We start from the raw sequence: 24940 nt of genomic DNA, 5'->3' as shown, positions 1-24940 counted from the left end.
TGTGATCCGCCCCCTCCCTACCCCCACATAGTCGCCCACACCCCTACCCCGATCACAGATTGTATTATTTGGTTTTTGTTTGATCTCTTGTGCCTTTATATTGCAGGATTGAGCTGAATGTTAGAGTAGCATGGTGTGCGATGTATAGCTTAGGGAACCTTTGCTGTGTATTGTACTATCATGCTTTGTGTGACTGTAATTTATTGTACGACTTGTAATGACTGAACGGAAAATAAAGCTCTTTCAATCAAAAAAAAAAAAAAAAAATCTGTTCTTATCAGTTTAATATCTGATACGTCCCCTATCTGGGGACCATATATTAAATGGATTTTTGAGAACGGGGGCCGATTTCGAAGCTTGCTTCCGTCGCCCTATGCATTGACCCGATATGGCAGTATCTTCGGGTACAGTGCACCACCCCCTTACAGGGTTAAAAAGAAAGATTCCTACTTTCATTGCTACCTGCTTGCTGGCTAGCCAGCTAGCCAGCCCTGTGGGCCTTGCTGCTGCTGCAGCCAAAAAACAAAAGGTGGTGCTGCTGCTGCTTCTGCTGCTTCTGCTTGTGTCTGGCCGCTGTTGGAGCGTCCAGGCACAGGACTTCTGCTGCTGCTGACTAAATGGCCTCCTTAATTGGATCATTTGAGTAGCCAGCACACCTGTGCAGGTAGGGCATGACATGATAGGCAGCTGCCTTGATAGCGGGTGGGTGCTGAATGTTCCTAATTGACAAAATAAGATTAATGCTTATGAAGAAATATAAAATCTCATCCCTTCCCCGATATCGCGCCACACCCCTACCCCTTAATTCCCTGGTTGAACTTGATGGACATATGTCTTTTTTCGACCGTACTAACTATGTAACTATGTAACATAACATGGGGGGGGGGGGTCTCCTGGCTGTTCACACAGGTGTGTCATTGCTGTACATTGACCATGCATTGCTTCTGTGGTATTGCAAAGGCAAAGACAAATGCTTCCAGCCATCCATTGCACTAATGGATTGGTCATCAGCTGGCTGTCTATGTCCCGCATCAATATAGACCAAAGTACAGAGGGTTAGGCTATGCTATTGTGCACCTACCTGATGCATCAGAAGGTGCGAGGCCCTTGCTAAATTCTGTGCACAGACTTTGAGATCTATACTTTAGACTGTATCTAAACCTGCTCCAACATGGACTGACATTCTGGCCTACTTTCAGCCGATGCGACTTGTCTGTCGCTGAACAGTCGCTTTTTATGTATTCAGCACCTATGTATAATGTTGTAAAAATGCTCTAGAAGCTAAAGTCGCAGAAATGTCACACATATTTGGCCTGCAACTTTCTGTGCGACAAATTCAGACAGGAAAAATCAGTATAAATCCTTAGAAAATTATCCCCCAGTGTCTCCATCTGCTGGCGGTATTGAATAAGCATTGCTGCACTGATGGGGTATGCATTAGACGAAAAAAAAGAAGAAAAAGAAGAATAATACGCCCAGAAAAGAGGCGAAAAGGAGAAAAACGTAAAAAAACGTGAAAAAAAAGTAAGAGGAAGAGAAGGGAAAAAAAGGTGGAAATGGGTTTAAAAGTGATTTCGGCAGAGAAATATATATATATATATATATATATATATATATATATATACGCGCACACACACACATATATATAAACGTATTCTCCGTTGAGATATTGCAGCCGCTGCTGTGTCCAGGCCCAGGAGCCTTAGCACTGTGCTGTGATGTCACTCAATACCACTGACATCACTAGGTGTAAACAACATCTCTCCTTTGCTGTGTATGTGACTATGGAGCTGTTTGGTGATGTCGTCTATTATGGCCTTCATAGAAGCAACAGGAGATTGTTGCATCCATCTAGAACCCTCAGAACTACAGTGCTATGATGTCACTCACTTCCACAGGCCTTGCAGAGTGTAAACAACAACAACCCAGCTTTGTTGTGTATGTAACCATAGGGATTTGTGATGTCACCTAGAACCTTCACAGCAGCGACAGCTTTATGAGGAGCATCAGCACTGCTCTGCCTGAGCAGAACCATCACCGCCATAGGTTGTCAAATAACCCGGGTTTAACCCACACAGGTAAGTCCAATGGGGTGCAGGCATGTCCTCTATGCTTACAGCTTCCCGTGGGTGTTGGTTTGATACCGTTTGGGGACAGCCAAGGAGGCATCTGCAGGCAACAAAGGTAGGTGTGTGCTTGTGTGTGTGTTTCCTATGCAGATCCTAAGCCCAGTGTCACATGCAAGTAGGAGGAGTAAGAAGGGTTCCTGGCAAATCCGGGTTATGGATTGCATTTAAAAAGGCCCCGTGGGAGTGCAATGGGCCCCTGTCTTGCTGCTTAGCAATAATGGTATGGGTTTAGGTTCTGCTGTGTGTACTGGTGGTTGACTGCCCCCCAGCCCAGAGTGTGCATGGAAAATTGTCTGGCAGCCTCCCTGACAGCAAGCAGTGATAGTGCCCATGAAGGGCACCTTGTTGGGCCCGCCCCTTTCACGGTTATCGCTTCTCGGCCTTTTGGCTAAGATCAAGTGTAGTATCTGTTCTTATCAGTTTAATATCTGATACGTCCCCTATCTGGGGACCATATATTAAATGGATTTTTGAGAACGGGGGCCGATTTCGAAGCTTGCTTCCGTCGCCCTATGCATTGACCCGATATGGCAGTATCTTCGGGTACAGTGCACCACCCCCTTACAGGGTTAAAAAGAAAGATTCCTACTTTCATTGCTACCTGCTTGCTGGCTAGCCAGCTAGCCAGCCCTGTGGGCCTTGCTGCTGCTGCAGCCAAAAAACAAAAGGTGGTGCTGCTGCTGCTTCTGCTGCTTCTGCTTCTGCTTGTGTCTGGCCGCTGTTGGAGCGTCCAGGCACAGGACTTCTGCTGCTGCTGACTAAATGGCCTCCTTAATTGGATCATTTGAGTAGCCAGCACACCTGTGCAGGTAGGGCATGACATGATAGGCAGCTGCCTTGATAGCGGGTGGGTGCTGAATGTTCCTAATTGACAAAATAAGATTAATGCTTATGAAGAAATATAAAATCTCATCCCTTCCCCAATATCGCGCCACACCCCTACCCCTTAATTCCCTGGTTGAACTTGATGGACATATGTCTTTTTTCGACCGTACTAACTATGTAACTATGTAACATAACATGGGGGGGGGGGGGTCTCCTGGCTGTTCACACAGGTGTGTCATTGCTGTACATTGACCATGCATTGCTTCTGTGGTATTGCAAAGGCAAAGACAAATGCTTCCAGCCATCCATTGCACTAATGGATTGGTCATCAGCTGGCTGTCTATGTCCCGCATCAATATAGACCAAAGTACAGAGGGTTAGGCTATGCTATTGTGCACCTACCTGATGCATCAGAAGGTGCGAGGCCCTTGCTAAATTCTGTGCACAGACTTTGAGATCTATACTTTAGACTGTATCTAAACCTGCTCCAACATGGACTGACATTCTGGCCTACTTTCAGCCGATGCGACTTGTCTGTCGCTGAACAGTCGCTTTTTATGTATTCAGCACCTATGTATAATGTTGTAAAAATGCTCTAGAAGCTAAAGTCGCAGAAATGTCACACATATTTGGCCTGCAACTTTCTGTGCGACAAATTCAGACAGGAAAAATCAGTATAAATCCTTAGAAAATTATACCCCAGTGTCTCCATCTGCTGGCGGTATTGAATAAGCATTGCTGCACTGATGGGGTATGCATTAGACGAAAAAAAAGAAGAAAAAGAAGAATAATACGCCCAGAAAAGAGGCGAAAAGGAGAAAAACGTAAAAAAACGTGAAAAAAAAGTAAGAGGAAGAGAAGGGAAAAAAAGGTGGAAATGGGTTTAAAAGTGATTTCGGCGGAGAAATATATATATATATATATATATATATATATATATATATATATACGCGCACACACACACATATATATAAACGTATTCTCCGTTGAGATATTGCAGCCGCTGCTGTGTCCAGGCCCAGGAGCCTTAGCACTGTGCTGTGATGTCACTCAATACCACTGACATCACTAGGTGTAAACAACATCTCTCCTTTGCTGTGTATGTGACTATGGAGCTGTTTGGTGATGTCGTCTATTATGGCCTTCATAGAAGCAACAGGAGATTGTTGCATCCATCTAGAACCCTCAGAACTACAGTGCTATGATGTCACTCACTTCCACAGGCCTTGCAGAGTGTAAACAACAACAACCCAGCTTTGTTGTGTATGTAACCATAGGGATTTGTGATGTCACCTAGAACCTTCACAGCAGCGACAGCTTTATGAGGAGCATCAGCACTGCTCTGCCTGAGCAGAACCATCACCGCCATAGGTTGTCAAATAACCCGGGTTTAACCCACACAGGTAAGTCCAATGGGGTGCAGGCATGTCCTCTATGCTTACAGCTTCCCGTGGGTGTTGGTTTGATACCGTTTGGGGACAGCCAAGGAGGCATCTGCAGGCAACAAAGGTAGGTGTGTGCTTGTGTGTGTGTTTCCTATGCAGATCCTAAGCCCAGTGTCACATGCAAGTAGGAGGAGTAAGAAGGGTTCCTGGCAAATCCGGGTTATGGATTGCATTTAAAAAGGCCCCGTGGGAGTGCAATGGGCCCCTGTCTTGCTGCTTAGCAATAATGGTATGGGTTTAGGTTCTGCTGTGTGTACTGGTGGTTGACTGCCCCCCAGCCCAGAGTGTGCATGGAAAATTGTCTGGCAGCCTCCCTGACAGCAAGCAGTGATAGTGCCCATGAAGGGCACCTTGTTGGGCCCGCCCCTTTCATGGTTATCGCTTCTCGGCCTTTTGGCTAAGATCAAGTGTAGTATCTGTTCTTATCAGTTTAATATCTGATACGTCCCCTATCTGGGGACCATATATTAAATGGATTTTTGAGAACGGGGGCCGATTTCGAAGCTTGCTTCCGTCGCCCTATGCATTGACCCGATATGGCAGTATCTTCGGGTACAGTGCACCACCCCCTTACAGGGTTAAAAAGAAAGATTCCTACTTTCATTGCTACCTGCTTGCTGGCTAGCCAGCTAGCCAGCCCTGTGGGCCTTGCTGCTGCTGCAGCCAAAAAACAAAAGGTGGTGCTGCTGCTTCTGCTGCTTCTGCTTCTGCTTGTGTCTGGCCGCTGTTGGAGCGTCCAGGCACAGGACTTCTGCTGCTGCTGACTAAATGGCCTCCTTAATTGGATCATTTGAGTAGCCAGCACACCTGTGCAGGTAGGGCATGACATGATAGGCAGCTGCCTTGATAGCGGGTGGGTGCTGAATGTTCCTAATTGACAAAATAAGATTAATGCTTATGAAGAAATATAAAATCTCATCCCTTCCCCAATATCGCGCCACACCCCTACCCCTTAATTCCCTGGTTGAACTTGATGGACATATGTCTTTTTTCGACCGTACTAACTATGTAACTATGTAACATAACATGGGGGGGGGGGGGGGGTCTCCTGGCTGTTCACACAGGTGTGTCATTGCTGTACATTGACCATGCATTGCTTCTGTGGTATTGCAAAGGCAAAGACAAATGCTTCCAGCCATCCATTGCACTAATGGATTGGTCATCAGCTGGCTGTCTATGTCCCGCATCAATATAGACCAAAGTACAGAGGGTTAGGCTATGCTATTGTGCACCTACCTGATGCATCAGAAGGTGCGAGGCCCTTGCTAAATTCTGTGCACAGACTTTGAGATCTATACTTTAGACTGTATCTAAACCTGCTCCAACATGGACTGACATTCTGGCCTACTTTCAGCCGATGCGACTTGTCTGTCGCTGAACAGTCGCTTTTTATGTATTCAGCACCTATGTATAATGTTGTAAAAATGCTCTAGAAGCTAAAGTCGCAGAAATGTCACACATATTTGGCCTGCAACTTTCTGTGCGACAAATTCAGACAGGAAAAATCAGTATAAATCCTTAGAAAATTATCCCCCAGTGTCTCCATCTGCTGGCGGTAATGAATAAGCATTGCTGCACTGATGGGGTATGCATTAGACGAAAAAAAAGAAGAAAAAGAAGAATAATACGCCCAGAAAAGAGGCGAAAAGGAGAAAAACGTAAAAAAACGTGAAAAAAAAGTAAGAGGAAGAGAAGGGAAAAAAAGGTGGAAATGGGTTTAAAAGTGATTTCGGCGGAGAAATATATATATATATATATATATATATATATATATATATATATACGCGCACACACACACATATATATAAACGTATTCTCCGTTGAGATATTGCAGCCGCTGCTGTGTCCAGGCCCAGGAGCCTTAGCACTGTGCTGTGATGTCACTCAATACCACTGACATCACTAGGTGTAAACAACATCTCTCCTTTGCTGTGTATGTGACTATGGAGCTGTTTGGTGATGTCGTCTATTATGGCCTTCATAGAAGCAACAGGAGATTGTTGCATCCATCTAGAACCCTCAGAACTACAGTGCTATGATGTCACTCACTTCCACAGGCCTTGCAGAGTGTAAACAACAACAACCCAGCTTTGTTGTGTATGTAACCATAGGGATTTGTGATGTCACCTAGAACCTTCACAGCAGCGACAGCTTTATGAGGAGCATCAGCACTGCTCTGCCTGAGCAGAACCATCACCGCCATAGGTTGTCAAATAACCCGGGTTTAACCCACACAGGTAAGTCCAATGGGGTGCAGGCATGTCCTCTATGCTTACAGCTTCCCGTGGGTGTTGGTTTGATACCGTTTGGGGACAGCCAAGGAGGCATCTGCAGGCAACAAAGGTAGGTGTGTGCTTGTGTGTGTGTTTCCTATGCAGATCCTAAGCCCAGTGTCACATGCAAGTAGGAGGAGTAAGAAGGGTTCCTGGCAAATCCGGGTTATGGATTGCATTTAAAAAGGCCCCGTGGGAGTGCAATGGGCCCCTGTCTTGCTGCTTAGCAATAATGGTATGGGTTTAGGTTCTGCTGTGTGTACTGGTGGTTGACTGCCCCCCAGCCCAGAGTGTGCATGGAAAATTGTCTGGCAGCCTCCCTGACAGCAAGCAGTGATAGTGCCCATGAAGGGCACCTTGTTGGGCCCGCCCCTTTCACGGTTATCGCTTCTCGGCCTTTTGGCTAAGATCAAGTGTAGTATCTGTTCTTATCAGTTTAATATCTGATACGTCCCCTATCTGGGGACCATATATTAAATGGATTTTTGAGAACGGGGGCCGATTTCGAAGCTTGCTTCCGTCGCCCTATGCATTGACCCGATATGGCAGTATCTTCGGGTACAGTGCACCACCCCCTTACAGGGTTAAAAAGAAAGATTCCTACTTTCATTGCTACCTGCTTACCTGGCAGGGGAGATACCATGATCGCTACGGTCTGAAGAACTCCAAGCATTGTGGTAGAGATTTTGCGTAGTACGATTGCAGTACTTTTCGTTCTTATTAGAACCGCATTTCTCTAGAGCATACCACCTGAAGATCGTCTCCTGCCTGCCTCGGAACATCTGAAGAAGGAGAAGATCTTGAAGACTGCAGCTCCGGAAGAAGCCGACGAAGAACCTGGAAGAAGGGAATCGGCGGTGAATTCCGGAACAGCGGCGAAGAGGAAGGCGGCGCAGAATCTTTTCGAAGAAACTCGCTGCCTCTGGAGAAGGATTTGCATAGCTCCTCCCACCGGGACCGGATCTGCATAGCTCATCCCACCCGGGAAAGAAGACTTTGCGAAGCCTCTCTCCACAAGCAAGCAAGGAAGCGGAAAAGAGCCTGCTGGAAGAAGCCATGGCCTCAACCAGCAAGTCCACCCAGGAGGCTGCAGGGCAAGGCCTGGAGGTCCAGCCCCAACCACAGCAAGCTTCAACCTCCACCACGGCAAGGCAGAAGGGCGGCAGAATTCCTAACCTGGAAGCTCCAACCCTGGAGCCCTGGATGAGGCAGACTGTTGCCTTGAAGCTCAAGCCCGTGGACGGAAGGGTGCCGGACATGTCCCACGACGTGTTCTGCAAGAAGATGCTGGCGGATCAAGGCTTCCCCACGGCTGACACCCTGGGAATAGCAACCTTCTTTTCGGGAATCTTCTACATCACCTTTGCCACCATTGGGACCTGTAGAAGATACTGGGAGGTGGTGAAAGCGGCGAGTCCCGAATCCCCTTTCTCTCGCTTTGTGGGCAACTGCCTTATTCAAAGAGAGGAGAGGCGGGTGACGGTCTCAATGCGGAACCCACACACCCCAGGCACGGACATCTCGACCTTCCTGAAGCGCTTCTGCACCGTGGTGAGGGAGCCCACCCGCATCCTGAACTCACTCGGATACTGGACCTGCAAGTGGTCTGTGGTCGTCAGACTCAACAAGAACCCTGCTTCTCCAGACGGACTACAGCACCTGCCAACGACATTTTCCTTGGGCAACTCCACAGGACTTATCTTCTACCCGGACATGCCGCAGACCTGCAGGAGATGTGGCAAGATGGGCCACGAGGGCAAGGACTGTACGGAGGATGCCTGCAGGTATTGCCGTGTGACAGGTCACACGACCAAGGACTGCCCCAAGAGCAAGACCTGCAACCTCTGCGGACTGGCAGCCCACAGCTACAAGGACTGCCCCCAGAGGGAGAGAACATGGGCATCTGTGGCAGCGAGAGCACCGAAGCCAGCCCCAGCTCCGGAGCCAACACCACGGATGGCCAAGCCGACCAAGGAGGGTAAGAAGGCGAAAGCCACCACCCCTGCCCCGTCCCGCCCCTCCCCTGCCCCTCCAGTCCCATCCCCTGCCCCTCCCGCCCTCTCTCCTGCCCCATCCCGCCCCACCCCTGCCCCATCCCGTCCCACCCCTGCCCCATCCCGTCCCACCCCTGCCCCATCCCGTCCCACCCCTGCCCCCCGTACCCCACCCCGGCCCACCCCTGCCCCCCGTACCCCACCCCGGCCCACCCCTGCCCCGTCCTCCCCTGCCCGGCCCACCCCTGCCCCGTCCTCCCCTGCCCGGGCACTCTCTCCTGCCCCCCGCCCCACCCAGCCTCCTTTCTCTCCTGGCCCAGCAGCACCTAACCCCCCTCCAGCTGCTGGTGCCCGCCCTTCGGAGGACTTTCCTGTGCTTCCTCCCCCAGGTACCATACAGAGGAAGAGGAAAGGAAGGGACAACGTATCAGAAGAGTCCCACAAAAGAAAGATAATCGAGACCTGCGAGACCCCTCAAGCTTCAGATGAGGAGGAGGAGATGGAGCAGGTCTGCGAGAGCCTTGAGGCTTCAGAAGGAGAGGAGGTGATGGAGCAGGCCCAAGTGGAGCAGGTCCAAGCAGAGCCAGTCCAAGCTCAATCTATGGAGGAGCTGCTGCAGGACCCAGAGGTTAAGAAAATCCTGGACACTCCGTCCAACACGGTCTACGACGAGTTCTTGGAAGGGCGCTACGAGAAGCCACAGGAGCCGACAGGCGCCAGAGAAGAGGACCCGTCCGACCAGACTGGTAACTAGTATCAGAACTAACCTCTCTTTTTATTCCCATGGCTGATCTCAACATCTTCTGCATTAATGTGAGGAGTATTAGAGCTTGGTTTAGATTTCAGACTGTTCTTACGTTCTTAGATTCCCAGAGGTGTGATGTTTACATGTTGCAGGAATGTGCTTTGTCTGCTTCTAGGTCTTACAACCATCTGGCCAGGCAGTGGCCTCACGGCCCTTCCTACTGGTCTGGTGGGGGCGACAATAGGTCTGCGGGGGTGGCCATCCTGATCAGGGGAGGTAACTTTGCACTTGATTCCGTCCGGGAGCTCGTCTGTGGCAGACTTCTTGTCGCAGACGGTTCCTGGGCGGGTGAGCCCGTGCGGCTCATCAACGTGTATGCCTCCCCTGAGAGGGATGTCCGACTGGAGGTTCTCCAGGCCCTGCGGGCTGAACTCGCCACCACTAGAGCAGTAGTGTTGGGTGGTGACTTCAACTGCCCCATTGAGGTGGACGGGCGCAGTTCTGGCACATCCGCCAACCTGGACGTGACGTCTAAACTGCTGATTGAGATGGTGACGGAGGCATCCTTGCAGGACGTTGTCGGGTCCGTCGGGAACGGCTCCGTAAACTATACGTGGAGCCGCCCCGATGGCTCGCTCCGTTCTCGGATAGACTTCATCTTCACTTCGAGAGCAGTCAGAAAGGTGTCGTACTCTATGGTCCCCTGCTTCTTCTCTGACCACAGGGCCATTCGATTCCGGGGGACTCTGGGCCATGGATTCCCACCTGGCCCGGGCTCCTGGAAGTTGAATTGTGCCCTGTTGGAGCAGAGGGAGGTCATGGAGGAACTTAGGGATGCTTACCTTGTATGGCGAAATGACAAATGTCTGTTCAAGTGCATCAGCGATTGGTGGGAATATGTTAAAGTCGAATTCCGTTGTTTCTTTCAGGCAAAAGGCAGACAACAGGCGTGTGCGAAGAAGTGGGACTTGAGGAAACTGCAGCGCGAGCTGCGGTCCCTGCAGGACCTGCTCCAGTGTGGCTGGGACGTCAGGGAGGAGCTGGAGGAGACCAAAAAGAGCTTGAAAAGGCACTTTGAGGAGGAATCCAAGCGAATCGTCTTTCGTTCCAAGGTGGAGAACCTGGAGAAGGGTGAGAAATGTAACTCTTTCTTTTTCAGGAAGCTCCATGCCGGCCACACGCCCCTGACTGAGCTACGAGATGAGACCGGACACATGAGGAGCGGCAAGGAGGAAGTGATGGGGGTCGTCCACGACTTCTACGGCAACCTCTACGCCCCCAAGTCATCCGACCCCGAAGCCGCCGAGAGGTTCCTGTCAGGTGTCACTAACGTTGTTGATCCCGCAGGTGCGGCGGCTATGGACGATCCCTTGACGGTGGGGGAGCTGCTCTCTGCCGCTAAATCCTTTAAGCCCGGCAGGACCCCGGGCAGTGACGGTCTCCCGGCCGAGCTCTACGTAGCGCTGGGTGACCTGATCTGTCCGGACCTGTTGGAGGTGTACGAGGAGATGGTGGTGGGGGGCAGAATGCCTCCGTCGTTGAGGGAAGGGATGATCACGATCTTGTATAAGCGGAAGGGGGAGAGATGTGACCTGAAAAACTGGCGTCCCATCTCTCTCCTGAACGTGGACTACAAGATCCTCGCCAAGGTGCTGGCCAACAGGCTGAAACCTGTCATGGGGCAGATCGTCCATCCGGACCAGACCTGCAGCATTCCTGGCCGCAGGATTGCCGACAGCCTTGCCCTTGTGAGAGACACGGTCCATTACATCCAGGACCGCGGGGGCCGCGCCGCCCTGGTCAGCTTAGATCAGGAGAAGGCGTTCGACCGTGTCTCCCACGCATTCATGGACAGGGTTTTGCGCAGGCTGGGTCTGGGGAAGATGTTTTGCTCTTTTGTTAACGTTATGTATTTTGACATTTACAGCACGGTGTTGGTGAACGGCTGGAAGACTGACCCCTTTCCTATTCTTTCAGGGGTTAGACAAGGCTGCCCTCTTTCACCTCTCCTTTTTGTTTGTGTTATAGAGCTCTTCGCTGAGACTATCCGGCAGAATGGAGAGATCAGAGGGATCACCGCACCAGGACCAGATCGCCACGAGGTCAAGTGCTCGCTCTACATGGACGACGTGACCGTCTTCTGCGCTGACCAGCGTTCGGTGACTGCACTCGTCCAGACCTGCGAGGACTTCGGCAGAGCTTCGGGGGCAAAAGTCAACTGCGGGAAGTCGGAGGCCATGCTCTTCGGGGAGTGGCACCTGGCTTCTTCCGCCCCCTTCCCCTTTACTATTAAGCCGGACTTCATTCAAATTCTTGGAGTCTGGTTCGGGAAGGAAGGAGCGGCCCTTAAGTCTTGGCAAGACCGACTAGGAAGGATAAACTCAAAGATCGGACTGTGGAGCTCCAGAAAGCTCACGATGGAAGGCAAGGCACTTGTCCTGCGGAGTGAAGTTTTGCCTGTGCTCCAATATACCGCACAGGCCTGGCCTCCCCATACCACCGTTTGCAAGGCCATCACCCGGACAGTGTTTGGCTTCGTCTGGGGCAAAATGGACAGAGTCAAGAGGACCGTGATGTTCAAGGAACCCCGCAAGGGTGGGAAGGGAATACCCGACATCCCCGCTCTGCTGAGGGCCTCCTTTGCATGTGTCACGGTGCAGCGGACTCTTGTAGAAAAGACTGGCTCAGCGGGCAGGTCCATGTCTCGCTTGCTTCTCATGCCCCTCTGGAGACAGCTGGGCTGGGACAAGTGGGACAGCTCCATCCCTTACAACTGGAACACTCCCTGGTTCTATGGGGATGTTGTCCGGTTTGTGAGGGAGCACCAGCTGGAAGGACTGAAACCAGACCTATGGAAGCCAAAGACAATCCACAAGCTCATCCGAGCTAAGGACTCGACCGAGCTGGTTCCGGGACTCCCCGCAGCCACTGCAGAGACAGTTTGGAACAATGTGGCCTCAAAGCGGCTTACCAATGGACACAAGGACTTGTCGTGGATGGCCGTCATGGGAGGTCTCTCTCTCAGGTCATTCATGCATGCCCGCAACCTGTGCAAGACCCGGTACTGCCCCCGTTGCCCCTACGTGGAGGAAACATCTTTCCACGTGTTTTGGCAGTGCCCCTTTGCACAGGGTCTGTTGGACGCCCTAGAACAGGAACTCAGAGACTCAGTGCCCAGGAGCTGCCTATCGTACCATTCGGTGCTTTACGGCCTGTTCCCTGGGACCCACGACGTGGAGGCCATCCAGGAGGCCTGGCGCCTTATGAACTGTTTTAAGGACGCAGTGTGGCTTGCCAGGAACCGCCTCGTGATCAACAGGGAAAACATGTCCGTCCGGGACTGCCGCAGGTTCATCAAGAACCTGCTTAGAGACTATTCCATCTTGGACAGCTCGGCCGTTGATGAGGAAGAAGAGGAGTGAAGACCCCTCTCCTTCTCCCATGTCTCCCTGAAGATACAGCCCAACAGTTTGGCCCTGTGATCCGCCCCCTCCCTACCCCCACATAGTCGCCCACACCCCTACCCCGATCACAGATTGTATTATTTGGTTTTTGTTTGATCTCTTGTGCCTTTATATTGCAGGATTGAGCTGAATGTTAGAGTAGCATGGTGTGCGATGTATAGCTTAGGGAACCTTTGCTGTGTATTGTACTATCATGCTTTGTGTGACTGTAATTTATTGTACGACTTGTAATGACTGAACGGAAAATAAAGCTCTTTCAATCCAAAAATCTGTTCTTATCAGTTTAATATCTGATACGTCCCCTATCTGGGGACCATATATTAAATGGATTTTTGAGAACGGGGGCCGATTTCGAAGCTTGCTTCCGTCGCCCTATGCATTGACCCGATATGGCAGTATCTTCGGGTACAGTGCACCACCCCCTTACAGGGTTAAAAAGAAAGATTCCTACTTTCATTGCTACCTGCTTGCTAGCTAGCCAGCCCTGTGGGCCTTGCTGCTGCTGCAGCCAAAAAACAAAAGGTGGTGCTGCTGCTGCTTCTGCTGCTTCTGCTTCTGCTTGTGTCTGGCCGCTGTTGGAGCGTCCAGGCACAGGACTTCTGCTGCTGCTGACTAAATGGCCTCCTTAATTGGATCATTTGAGTAGCCAGCACACCTGTGCAGGTAGGGCATGACATGATAGGCAGCTGCCTTGATAGCGGGTGGGTGCTGAATGTTCCTAATTGACAAAATAAGATTAATGCTTATGAAGAAATATAAAATCTCATCCCTTCCCCAATATCGCGCCACACCCCTACCCCTTAATTCCCTGGTTGAACTTGATGGACATATGTCTTTTTTCGACCGTACTAACTATGTAACTATGTAACATAACATGGGGGGGGGGGGGGGGTCTCCTGGCTGTTCACACAGGTGTGTCATTGCTGTACATTGACCATGCATTGCTTCTGTGGTATTGCAAAGGCAAAGACAAATGCTTCCAGCCATCCATTGCACTAATGGATTGGTCATCAGCTGGCTGTCTATGTCCCGCATCAATATAGACCAAAGTACAGAGGGTTAGGCTATGCTATTGTGCACCTACCTGATGCATCAGAAGGTGCGAGGCCCTTGCTAAATTCTGTGCACAGACTTTGAGATCTATACTTTAGACTGTATCTAAACCTGCTCCAACATGGACTGACATTCTGGCCTACTTTCAGCCGATGCGACTTGTCTGTCGCTGAACAGTCGCTTTTTATGTATTCAGCACCTATGTATAATGTTGTAAAAATGCTCTAGAAGCTAAAGTCGCAGAAATGTCACACATATTTGGCCTGCAACTTTCTGTGCGACAAATTCAGACAGGAAAAATCAGTATAAATCCTTAGAAAATTATCCCCCAGTGTCTCCATCTGCTGGCGGTATTGAATAAGCATTGCTGCACTGATGGGGTATGCATTAGACGAAAAAAAAGAAGAAAAAGAAGAATAATACGCCCAGAAAAGAGGCGAAAAGGAGAAAAACGTAAAAAAAACGTGAAAAAAAAGTAAGAGGAAGAGAAGGGAAAAAAAGGTGGAAATGGGTTTAAAAGTGATTTCGGCGGAGAAATATATATATATATATATATATATATATATATATATATATATACGCGCACACACACACATATATATAAACGTATTCTCCGTTGAGATATTGCAGCCGCTGCTGTGTCCAGGCCCAGGAGCCTTAGCACTGTGCTGTGATGTCACTCAATACCACTGACATCACTAGGTGTAAACAACATCTCTCCTTTGCTGTGTATGTGACTATGGAGCTGTTTGGTGATGTCGTCTATTATGGCCTTCATAGAAGCAACAGGAGATTGTTGCATCCATCTAGAACCCTCAGAACTACAGTGCTATGATGTCACTCACTTCCACAGGCCTTGCAGAGTGTAAACAACAACAACCCAGCTTTGTTGTGTATGTAACCATAGGGATTTGTGATGTCACCTAGAACCTTCACAGCAGCGACAGCTTTATGAGGAGCATCAGCACTGCTCTGCCTGAGCAGAACCATCACCGCCATAGGTTGTCAAATAACCCGGGTTTAACCCACACAGGTAAGTCCAATGGGGTGCAGGCATGTCCTCTATGCTTACAGCTTCCCGTGGGTGTTGGTTTGATACCGTTTGGGGACAGCCAAGGAGGCATCTGCAGGCAACAAAGGTAGGTGTGTGCTTGTGTGTGTGTTTCCTATGCAGATCCTAAGCCCAGTGTCACATGCAAGTAGGAGGAGTAAGAAGGGTTCCTGGCAAATCCGGGTTATGGATTGCATTTAAAAAGGCCCCGTGGGAGTGCAATGGGCCCCTGTCTTGCTGCTTAGCAATAATGGTATGGGTTTAGGTTCTGCTGTGTGTACTGGTGGTTGACTGCCCCCCAGCCCAGAGTGTGCATGGAAAATTGTCTGGCAGCCTCCCTGACAGCAAGCAGTGATAGTGCCCACGAAGGGCACCTTGTTGGGCCCGCCCCTTTCACGGTTATCGCTTCTCGGCCTTTTGGCTAAGATCAAGTGTAGTATCTGTTCTTATCAGTTTAATATCTGATACGTCCCCTATCTGGGGACCATATATTAAATGGATTTTTGAGAACGGGGGCCGATTTCGAAGCTTGCTTCCGTCGCCCTATGCATTGACCCGATATGGCAGTATCTTCGGGTACAGTGCACCACCCCCTTACAGGGTTAAAAAGAAAGATTCCTACTTTCATTGCTACCTGCTTGCTGGCTAGCCAGCTAGCCAGCCCTGTGGGCCTTGCTGCTGCTGCAGCCAAAAAACAAAAGGTGGTGCTGCTGCTGCTTCTGCTTCTGCTTGTGTCTGGCCGCTGTTGGAGCGTCCAGGCACAGGACTTCTGCTGCTGCTGACTAAATGGCCTCCTTAATTGGATCATTTGAGTAGCCAGCACACCTGTGCAGGTAGGGCATGACATGATAGGCAGCTGCCTTGATAGCGGGTGGGTGCTGAATGTTCCTAATTGACAAAATAAGATTAATGCTTATGAAGAAATATAAAATCTCATCCCTTCCCCAATATCGCGCCACACCCCTACCCCTTAATTCCCTGGTTGAACTTGATGGACATATGTCTTTTTTCGACCGTACTAACTATGTAACTATGTAACATAACATGGGGGGGGGGGGGGGGTCTCCTGGCTGTTCACACAGGTGTGTCATTGCTGTACATTGACCATGCATTGCTTCTGTGGTATTGCAAAGGCAAAGACAAATGCTTCCAGCCATCCATTGCACTAATGGATTGGTCATCAGCTGGCTGTCTATGTCCCGCATCAATATAGACCAAAGTACAGAGGGTTAGGCTATGCTATTGTGCACCTACCTGATGCATCAGAAGGTGCGAGGCCCTTGCTAAATTCTGTGCACAGACTTTGAGATCTATACTTTAGACTGTATCTAAACCTGCTCCAACATGGACTGACATTCTGGCCTACTTTCAGCCGATGCGACTTGTCTGTCGCTGAACAGTCGCTTTTTATGTATTCAGCACCTATGTATAATGTTGTAAAAATGCTCTAGAAGCTAAAGTCGCAGAAATGTCACACATATTTGGCCTGCAACTTTCTGTGCGACAAATTCAGACAGGAAAAATCAGTATAAATCCTTAGAAAATTATCCCCCAGTGTCTCCATCTGCTGGCGGTATTGAATAAGCATTGCTGCACTGATGGGGTATGCATTAGACGAAAAAAAAGAAGAAAAAGAAGAATAATACGCCCAGAAAAGAGGCGAAAAGGAGAAAAACGTAAAAAAACGTGAAAAAAAAGTAAGAGGAAGAGAAGGGAAAAAAAGGTGGAAATGGGTTTAAAAGTGATTTCGGCGGAGAAATATATATATATATATATATATATATATATATATATATATACGCGCACACACACACATATATATAAACGTATTCTCCGTTGAGATATTGCAGCCGCTGCTGTGTCCAGGCCCAGGAGCCTTAGCACTGTGCTGTGATGTCACTCAATACCACTGACATCACTAGGTGTAAACAACATCTCTCCTTTGCTGTGTATGTGACTATGGAGCTGTTTGGTGATGTCGTCTATTATGGCCTTCATAGAAGCAACAGGAGATTGTTGCATCCATCTAGAACCCTCAGAACTACAGTGCTATGATGTCACTCACTTCCACAGGCCTTGCAGAGTGTAAACAACAACAACCCAGCTTTGTTGTGTATGTAACCATAGGGATTTGTGATGTCACCTAGAACCTTCACAGCAGCGACAGCTTTATGAGGAGCATCAGCACTGCTCTGCCTGAGCAGAACCATCACCGCCATAGGTTGTCAAATAACCCGGGTTTAACCCACACAGGTAAGTCCAATGGGGTGCAGGCATGTCCTCTATGCTTACAGCTTCCCGTGGGTGTTGGTTTGATACCGTTTGGGGACAGCCAAGGAGGCATCTGCAGGCAACAAAGGTAGGTGTGTGCTTGTGTGTGTGTTTCCTATGCAGATCCTAAGCCCAGTGTCACATGCAAGTAGGAGGAGTAAGAAGGGTTCCTGGCAAATCCGGGTTATGGATTGCATTTAAAAAGGCCCCGTGGGAGTGCAATGGGCCCCTGTCTTGCTGCTTAGCAATAATGGTATGGGTTTAGGTTCTGCTGTGTGTACTGGTGGTTGACTGCCCCCCAGCCCAGAGTGTGCATGGAAAATTGTCTGGCAGCCTCCCTGACAGCAAGCAGTGATAGTGCCCATGAAGGGCACCTTGTTGGGCCCGCCCCTTTCACGGTTATCGCTTCTCGGCCTTTTGGCTAAGATCAAGTGTAGTATCTGTTCTTATCAGTTTAATATCTGATACGTCCCCTATCTGGGGACCATATATTAAATGGATTTTTGAGAACGGGGGCCGATTTCGAAGCTTGCTTCCGTCGCCCTATGCATTGACCCGATATGGCAGTATCTTCGGGTACAGTGCACCACCCCCTTACAGGGTTAAAAAGAAAGATTCCTACTTTCATTGCTACCTGCTTACCTGGCAGGGGAGATACCATGATCGCTACGGTCTGAAGAACTCCAAGCATTGTGGTAGAGATTTTGCGTAGTACGATTGCAGTACTTTTCGTTCTTATTAGAACCGCATTTCTCTAGAGCATACCACCTGAAGATCGTCTCCTGCCTGCCTCGGAACATCTGAAGAAGGAGAAGATCTTGAAGACTGCAGCTCCGGAAGAAGCCGACGAAGAACCTGGAAGAAGGGAATCGGCGGTGAATTCCGGAACAGCGGCGAAGAGGAAGGCGGCGCAGAATCTTTTCGAAGAAACTCGCTGCCTCTGGAGAAGGATTTGCATAGCTCCTCCCACCGGGACCGGATCTGCATAGCTCCTCCCACCCGGGAAAGAAGACTTTGCGAAGCCTCTCTCCACAAGCAAGCAAGGAAGCGGAAAAGAGCCTGCTGGAAGAAGCCATGGCCTCAACCAGCAAGTCCACCCAGGAGGCTGCAGGGCAAGGCCTGGAGGTCCAGCCCCAACCACAGCAAGCTTCAACCTCCACCACGGCAAGGCAGAAGGGCGGCAGAATTCCTAACCTGGAAGCTCCAACCCTGGAGCCCTGGATGAGGCAGACTGTTGCCTTGAAGCTCAAGCCCGTGGACGGAAGGGTGCCGGACATGTCCCACGACGTGTTCTGCAAGAAGATGCTGGCGGATCAAGGCTTCCCCACGGCTGACACCCTGGGAATAGCAACCTTCTTTTCGGGAATCTTCTACATCACCTTTGCCACCATTGGGACCTGTAGAAGATACTGGGAGGTGGTGAAAGCGGCGAGTCCCGAATCCCCTTTCTCTCGCTTTGTGGGCAACTGCCTTATTCAAAGAGAGGAGAGGCGGGTGACGGTCTCAATGCGGAACCCACACACCCCAGGCACGGACATCTCGACCTTCCTGAAGCGCTTCTGCACCGTGGTGAGGGAGCCCACCCGCATCCTGAACTCACTCGGATACTGGACCTGCAAGTGGTCTGTGGTCGTCAGACTCAACAAGAACCCTGCTTCTCCAGACGGACTACAGCACTTGCCAACGACATTTTCCTTGGGCAACTCCACAGGACTTATCTTCTACCCGGACATGCCGCAGACCTGTAGGAGATGTGGCAAGATGGGCCACGAGGGCAAGGACTGTACGGAGGATGCCTGCAGGTATTGCCGTGTGACAGGTCACACGACCAAGGACTGCCCCAAGAGCAAGACCTGCAACCTCTGCGGACTGGCAGCCCACAGCTACAAGGACTGCCCCCAGAGGGAGAGAACATGGGCATCTGTGGCAGCGAGAGCACCGAAGCCAGCCCCAGCTCCGGAGCCAACACCACGGATGGCCAAGCCGACCAAGGAGGGTAAGAAGGCGAAAGCCACCACCCCTGCCCCGTCCCGCCCCTCCCCTGCCCCTCCCGCCCCATCCCCTGCCCCTCCCGCCCCATCTCCTGCCCCATCCCGCCCCACCCCTGCCCCATCCCGTCCCACCCCTGCCCCATCCCGTCCCACCCCTGCCCCTCCTGCGACATCCCGTCCCACCCCTGCCCCTCCTGCCCCATCCCGTCCCACCCCCGCCCCTCCTGCCCCATCCCGCCCCACCCCTGCCCCCCGTACCCCACCCCGGCCCACCCCTGCCCCCCGTACCCCACCCCGGCCCACCCCTGCCCCGTCCTCCCCTGCCCGGCCCACCCCTGCCCCGTCCTCCCCTGCCCGGCCCACCCCTGCCCCGTCCTCCCCTGCCCGGGCACTCTCTCCTGCCCCCCGCCCCACCCAGCCTCCTTTCTCTCCTGGCCCAGCAGCACCTAACCCCCCTCCAGCTGCTGGTGCCCGCCCTTCGGAGGACTTTCCTGTGCTTCCTCCCCCAGGTACCATACAGAGGAAGAGGAAAGGAAGGGACAACGTATCAGAAGAGTCCCACAAAAGAAAGATAATCGAGACCTGCGAGACCCCTCAAGCTTCAGATGAGGAGGAGGAGATGGAGCAGGTCTGCGAGAGCCTTGAAGCTTCAGAAGGAGAGGAGGTGATGGAGCAGGCCCAAGTGGAGCAGGTCCAGGCAGAGCCAGTCCAAGCTCAATCTATGGAGGAGCTGCTGCAGGACCCAGAGGTTAAGAAAATCCTGGACACTCCGTCCAACACGGTCTACGACGAGTTCTTGGAAGGGCGCTACGAGAAGCCACAGGAGCCGACAGGCGCCAGAGAAGAGGACCCGTCCGACCAGACTGGTAACTAGTATCAGAACTAACCTCTCTTTTTATTCCCATGGCTGATCTCAACATCTTCTGCATTAATGTGAGGAGTATTAGAGCTTGGTTTAGATTTCAGACTGTTCTTACGTTCTTAGATTCCCAGAGGTGTGATGTTTACATGTTGCAGGAATGTGCTTTGTCTGCTTCTAGGTCTTACAACCATCTGGCCAGGCAGTGGCCTCACGGCCCTTCCTACTGGTCTGGTGGGGGCGACAATAGGTCTGCGGGGGTGGCCATCCTGATCAGGGGAGGTAACTTTGCACTTGATTCCGTCCGGGAGCTCGTCTGTGGCAGACTTCTTGTCGCAGACGGTTCCTGGGCGGGTGAGCCCGTGCGGCTCATCAACGTGTATGCCTCCCCTGAGAGGGATGTCCGACTGGAGGTTCTCCAGGCCCTGCGGGCTGAACTCGCCACCACTAGAGCAGTAGTGTTGGGTGGTGACTTCAACTGCCCCATTGAGGTGGACGGGCGCAGTTCTGGCACATCCGCCAACCTGGACGTGACATCTAAACTGCTGATTGAGATGGTGACGGAGGCATCCTTGCAGGACGTTGTCGGGTCCATCGGGAACGGCTCCGTAAACTATACGTGGAGCCGCCCCGATGGCTCGCTCCGTTCTCGGATAGACTTCATCTTCACTTCGAGAGCAGTCAGAAAGGTGTCGTACTCTATGGTCCCCTGCTTCTTCTCTGACCACAGGGCCATTCGATTCCGGGGGACTCTGGGCCATGGATTCCCACCTGGCCCGGGCTCCTGGAAGTTGAATTGTGCCCTGTTGGAGCAGAGGGAGGTCATGGAGGAACTTAGGGATGCTTACCTTGTATGGCGAAATGACAAATGTCTGTTCAAGTGCATCAGCGATTGGTGGGAATATGTTAAAGTCGAATTCCGTTGTTTCTTTCAGGCAAAAGGCAGACAACAGGCGTGTGCGAAGAAGTGGGACTTGAGGAAACTGCAGCGCGAGCTGCGGTCCCTGCAGGACCTGCTCCAGTGTGGCTGGGACGTCAGGGAGGAGCTGGAGGAGACCAAAAAGAGCTTGAAAAGGCACTTTGAGGAGGAATCCAAGCGAATCGTCTTTCGTTCCAAGGTGGAGAACCTGGAGAAGGGTGAGAAATGTAACTCTTTCTTTTTCAGGAAGCTCCATGCCGGCCACACGCCCCTGACTGAGCTACGAGATGAGACCGGACACATGAGGAGCGGCAAGGAGGAAGTGATGGGGGTCGTCCACGACTTCTACAGCAACCTCTACGCCCCCAAGTCATCCGACCCCGAAGCCGCCGAGAGGTTCCTGTCAGGTGTCACTAACGTTGTTGATCCCGCAGGTGCGGCGGCTATGGACGATCCCTTGACGGTGGGGGAGCTGCTCTCTACCGCTAAATCCTTTAAGCCCAGCAGGACCCCGGGCAGTGACGGTCTCCCGGCCGAGCTCTACGTAACGCTGGGTGACCTGATCTGTCCGGACCTGTTGGAGGTGTACGAGGAGATGGTGGTGGGGGGCAGAATGCCTCCGTCGTTGAGGGAAGGGATGATCACGATCTTGTATAAGCGGAAGGGGGAGAGATGTGACCTGAAAAACTGGCGTCCCATCTCTCTCCTGAACGTGGACTACAAGATCCTCGCCAAGGTGCTGGCCAACAGGCTGAAACCTGTCATGGGGCAGATCGTCCATCCGGACCAGACCTGCAGCATTCCTGGCCGCAGGATTGCCGACAGCCTTGCCCTTGTGAGAGACACGGTCCATTACATCCAGGACCGCGGGGGCCGCGCCGCCCTGGTCAGCTTAGATCAGGAGAAGGCGTTCGACCGTGTCTCCCACGCATTCATGGACAGGGTTTTGCGCAGGCTGGGTCTGGGGAAGATGTTTTGCTCTTTTGTTAACGTTATGTATTTTGACATTTACAGCACGGTGTTGGTGAACGGCTGGAAGACTGACCCCTTTCCTATTCTTTCAGGGGTTAGACAAGGCTGCCCTCTTTCACCTCTCCTTTTTGTTTGTGTTATAGAGCTCTTCGCTGAGACTATCCGGCAGAATGGAGAGATCAGAGGGATCACCGCACCAGGACCAGATCGCCACGAGGTCAAGTGCTCGCTCTACATGGACGACGTGACCGTCTTCTGCGCTGACCAGCGTTCGGTGACTGCACTCGTCCAGACCTGCGAGGACTTCGGCAGAGCTTCGGGGGCAAAAGTCAACTGCGGGAAGTCGGAGGCCATGCTCTTCGGGGAATGGCACCTGGCTTCTTCCGCCCCCTTCCCCTTTGCCGTTAAGCCGGACTTCATTCAAATTCTTGGAGTCTGGTTCGGGAAGGAAGGAGCGGCCCTTAAGTCTTGGCAAGACCGACTAGGAAGGATAAACTCGAAGATCGGACTGTGGAGCTCCAGAAAGCTCACGATGGAAGGCAAGGCACTTGTCCTGCGGAGTGAAGTTTTGCCTGTGCTCCAATATACCGCACAGGCCTGGCCTCCCCATACCACCGTTTGCAAGGCCATCACCCGGACAGTGTTTGGCTTCGTCTGGGGCAAAATGGACAGAGTCAAGAGGACCGTGATGTACAAGGAACCCCGCAAGGGTGGGAAGGGAATACCCGACATCCCCGCTCTGCTGAGGGCCTCCTTTGCATGTGTCACGGTGCAGCGGACTCTTGTAGAAAAGACTGGCTCAGCGGGCAGGTCCATGTCTCGCTTGCTTCTCATGCCCCTCTGGAGACAGCTGGGCTGGGACAAGTGGGACAGCTCCATCCCTTACAACTGGAACACTCCCTGGTTCTATGGGGATGTTGTCCGGTTTGTGAGGGAGCACCAGCTGGAAGGACTGAAACCAGACCTATGGAAGCCAAAGACAATCCACAAGCTCATCCGAGCTAAGGACTCGACCGAGCTGGTTCCGGGACTCCCCGCAGCCACTGCAGAGACAGTTTGGAACAATGTGGCCTCAAAGCGGCTTACCAATGGACACAAGGACTTGTCGTGGATGGCCGTCATGGGAGGTCTCTCTCTCAGGTCATTCATGCATGCCCGCAACCTGTGCAAGACCCGGTACTGCCCCCGTTGCCCCTACGTGGAGGAAACATCTTTCCACGTGTTTTGGCAGTGCCCCTTTGCACAGGGTCTGTTGGACGCCCTAGAACAGGAACTCAGAGACTCAGTGCCCAGGAGCTGCCTATCGTACCATTCGGTGCTTTACGGCCTGTTCCCTGGGACCCACGACGTGGAGGCCATCCAGGAGGCCTGGCGCCTTATGAACTGTTTTAAGGACGCAGTGTGGCTTGCCAGGAACCGCCTCGTGATCAACAGGGAAAACATGTCCGTCCGGGACTGCCGCAGGTTCATCAAGAACCTGCTTAGAGACTATTCCATCTTGGACAGCTCGGCCGTTGATGAGGAAGAAGAGGAGTGAAGACCCCTCTCCTTCTCCCATGTCTCCCTGAAGATACAGCCCAACAGTTTGGCCCTGTGATCCGCCCCCTCCCTACCCCCACATAGTCGCCCACACCCCTACCCCGATCACAGATTGTATTATTTGGTTTTTGTTTGATCTCTTGTGCTTTTCTATTGCAGGATTGAGCTGAATGTTAGAGTAGCATGGTGTGCGATGTATAGCTTAGGGAACCTTTGCTGTGTATTGTACTATCATGCTTTGTGTGACTGTAATTTATTGTACGACTTGTAATGACTGAACGGAAAATAAAGCTCTTTCAATCCAAAAATCTGTTCTTATCAGTTTAATATCTGATACGTCCCCTATCTGGGGACCATATATTAAATGGATTTTTGAGAACGGGGGCCGATTTCGAAGCTTGCTTCCGTCGCCCTATGCATTGACCCGATATGGCAGTATCTTCGGGTACAGTGCACCACCCCCTTACAGGGTTAAAAAGAAAGATTCCTACTTTCATTGCTACCTGCTTGCTGGCTAGCCAGCTAGCCAGCCCTGTGGGCCTTGCTGCTGCTGCAGCCAAAAAACAAAAGGTGGTGCTGCTGCTGCTTCTGCTGCTTCTGCTTCTGCTTGTGTCTGGCCGCTGTTGGAGCGTCCAGGCACAGGACTTCTGCTGCTGCTGACTAAATGGCCTCCTTAATTGGATCATTTGAGTAGCCAGCACACCTGTGCAGGTAGGGCATGACATGATAGGCAGCTGCCTTGATAGCGGGTGGGTGCTGAATGTTCCTAATTGACAAAATAAGATTAATGCTTATGAAGAAATATAAAATCTCATCCCTTCCCCAATATCGCGCCACACCCCTACCCCTTAATTCCCTGGTTGAACTTGATGGACATATGTCTTTTTTCGACCGTACTAACTATGTAACTATGTAACATAACATGGGGGGGGGGGGGTCTCCTGGCTGTTCACACAGGTGTGTCATTGCTGTACATTGACCATGCATTGCTTCTGTGGTATTGCAAAGGCAAAGACAAATGCTTCCAGCCATCCATTGCACTAATGGATTGGTCATCAGCTGGCTGCTGTCTATGTCCCGCATCAATATAGACCAAAGTACAGAGGGTTAGGCTATGCTATTGTGCACCTACCTGATGCATCAGAAGGTGCGAGGCCCTTGCTAAATTCTGTGCACAGACTTTGAGATCTATACTTTAGACTGTATCTAAACCTGCTCCAACATGGACTGACATTCTGGCCTACTTTCAGCCGATGCGACTTGTCTGTCGCTGAACAGTCGCTTTTTATGTATTCAGCACCTATGTATAATGTTGTAAAAATGCTCTAGAAGCTAAAGTCGCAGAAATGTCACACATATTTTGCCTGCAACTTTCTGTGCGACAAATTCAGACAGGAAAAATCAGTATAA

General features: G+C 51.2%; 6 non-coding genes and 2 pseudogenes across 6 annotated transcripts; all 8 read left to right on the top strand.

Annotated features, from left to right (window-relative positions):
- Positions 1-234: 234 nt before the first annotated feature.
- On the top strand, positions 235-420 carry LOC130349471 (U2 spliceosomal RNA). Its single transcript, XR_008886789.1, has one exon. It is a non-coding gene; the product is annotated as a U2 spliceosomal RNA (small nuclear RNA).
- A 2077-nt stretch (positions 421-2497) lies between these two features.
- LOC130349446 (U2 spliceosomal RNA) lies at positions 2498-2688 on the top strand. The gene has a single exon (XR_008886769.1). It is a non-coding gene; the product is annotated as a U2 spliceosomal RNA (small nuclear RNA).
- Positions 2689-4776: 2088 nt separating this feature from the next.
- On the top strand, positions 4777-4967 carry LOC130349445 (U2 spliceosomal RNA). Its single transcript, XR_008886768.1, has one exon. It is a non-coding gene; the product is annotated as a U2 spliceosomal RNA (small nuclear RNA).
- A 2088-nt stretch (positions 4968-7055) lies between these two features.
- On the top strand, positions 7056-7246 carry LOC130349444 (U2 spliceosomal RNA). The gene has a single exon (XR_008886767.1). It is a non-coding gene; the product is annotated as a U2 spliceosomal RNA (small nuclear RNA).
- A 5876-nt stretch (positions 7247-13122) lies between these two features.
- LOC130349469 (U2 spliceosomal RNA) lies at positions 13123-13296 on the top strand (annotated as a pseudogene).
- Positions 13297-15380: 2084 nt separating this feature from the next.
- Positions 15381-15571, top strand: LOC130349443 (U2 spliceosomal RNA). The gene has a single exon (XR_008886766.1). It is a non-coding gene; the product is annotated as a U2 spliceosomal RNA (small nuclear RNA).
- Positions 15572-17651: 2080 nt separating this feature from the next.
- Positions 17652-17842, top strand: LOC130349442 (U2 spliceosomal RNA). Its single transcript, XR_008886765.1, has one exon. It is a non-coding gene; the product is annotated as a U2 spliceosomal RNA (small nuclear RNA).
- A 5975-nt stretch (positions 17843-23817) lies between these two features.
- Positions 23818-23991, top strand: LOC130349468 (U2 spliceosomal RNA; annotated as a pseudogene).
- The last annotated feature ends 949 nt before the right edge of the window (positions 23992-24940 follow it).

The sequence above is a fragment of the Hyla sarda genome, unplaced genomic scaffold (assembly GCF_029499605.1).
Source record: "Hyla sarda isolate aHylSar1 unplaced genomic scaffold, aHylSar1.hap1 scaffold_915, whole genome shotgun sequence".
Lineage (NCBI taxonomy): Eukaryota > Metazoa > Chordata > Amphibia > Anura > Hylidae > Hyla > Hyla sarda.
The sequence above is the reverse complement of the archived record's forward strand: the minus strand, read 5'-3'. Positions and strand labels throughout refer to the sequence as shown.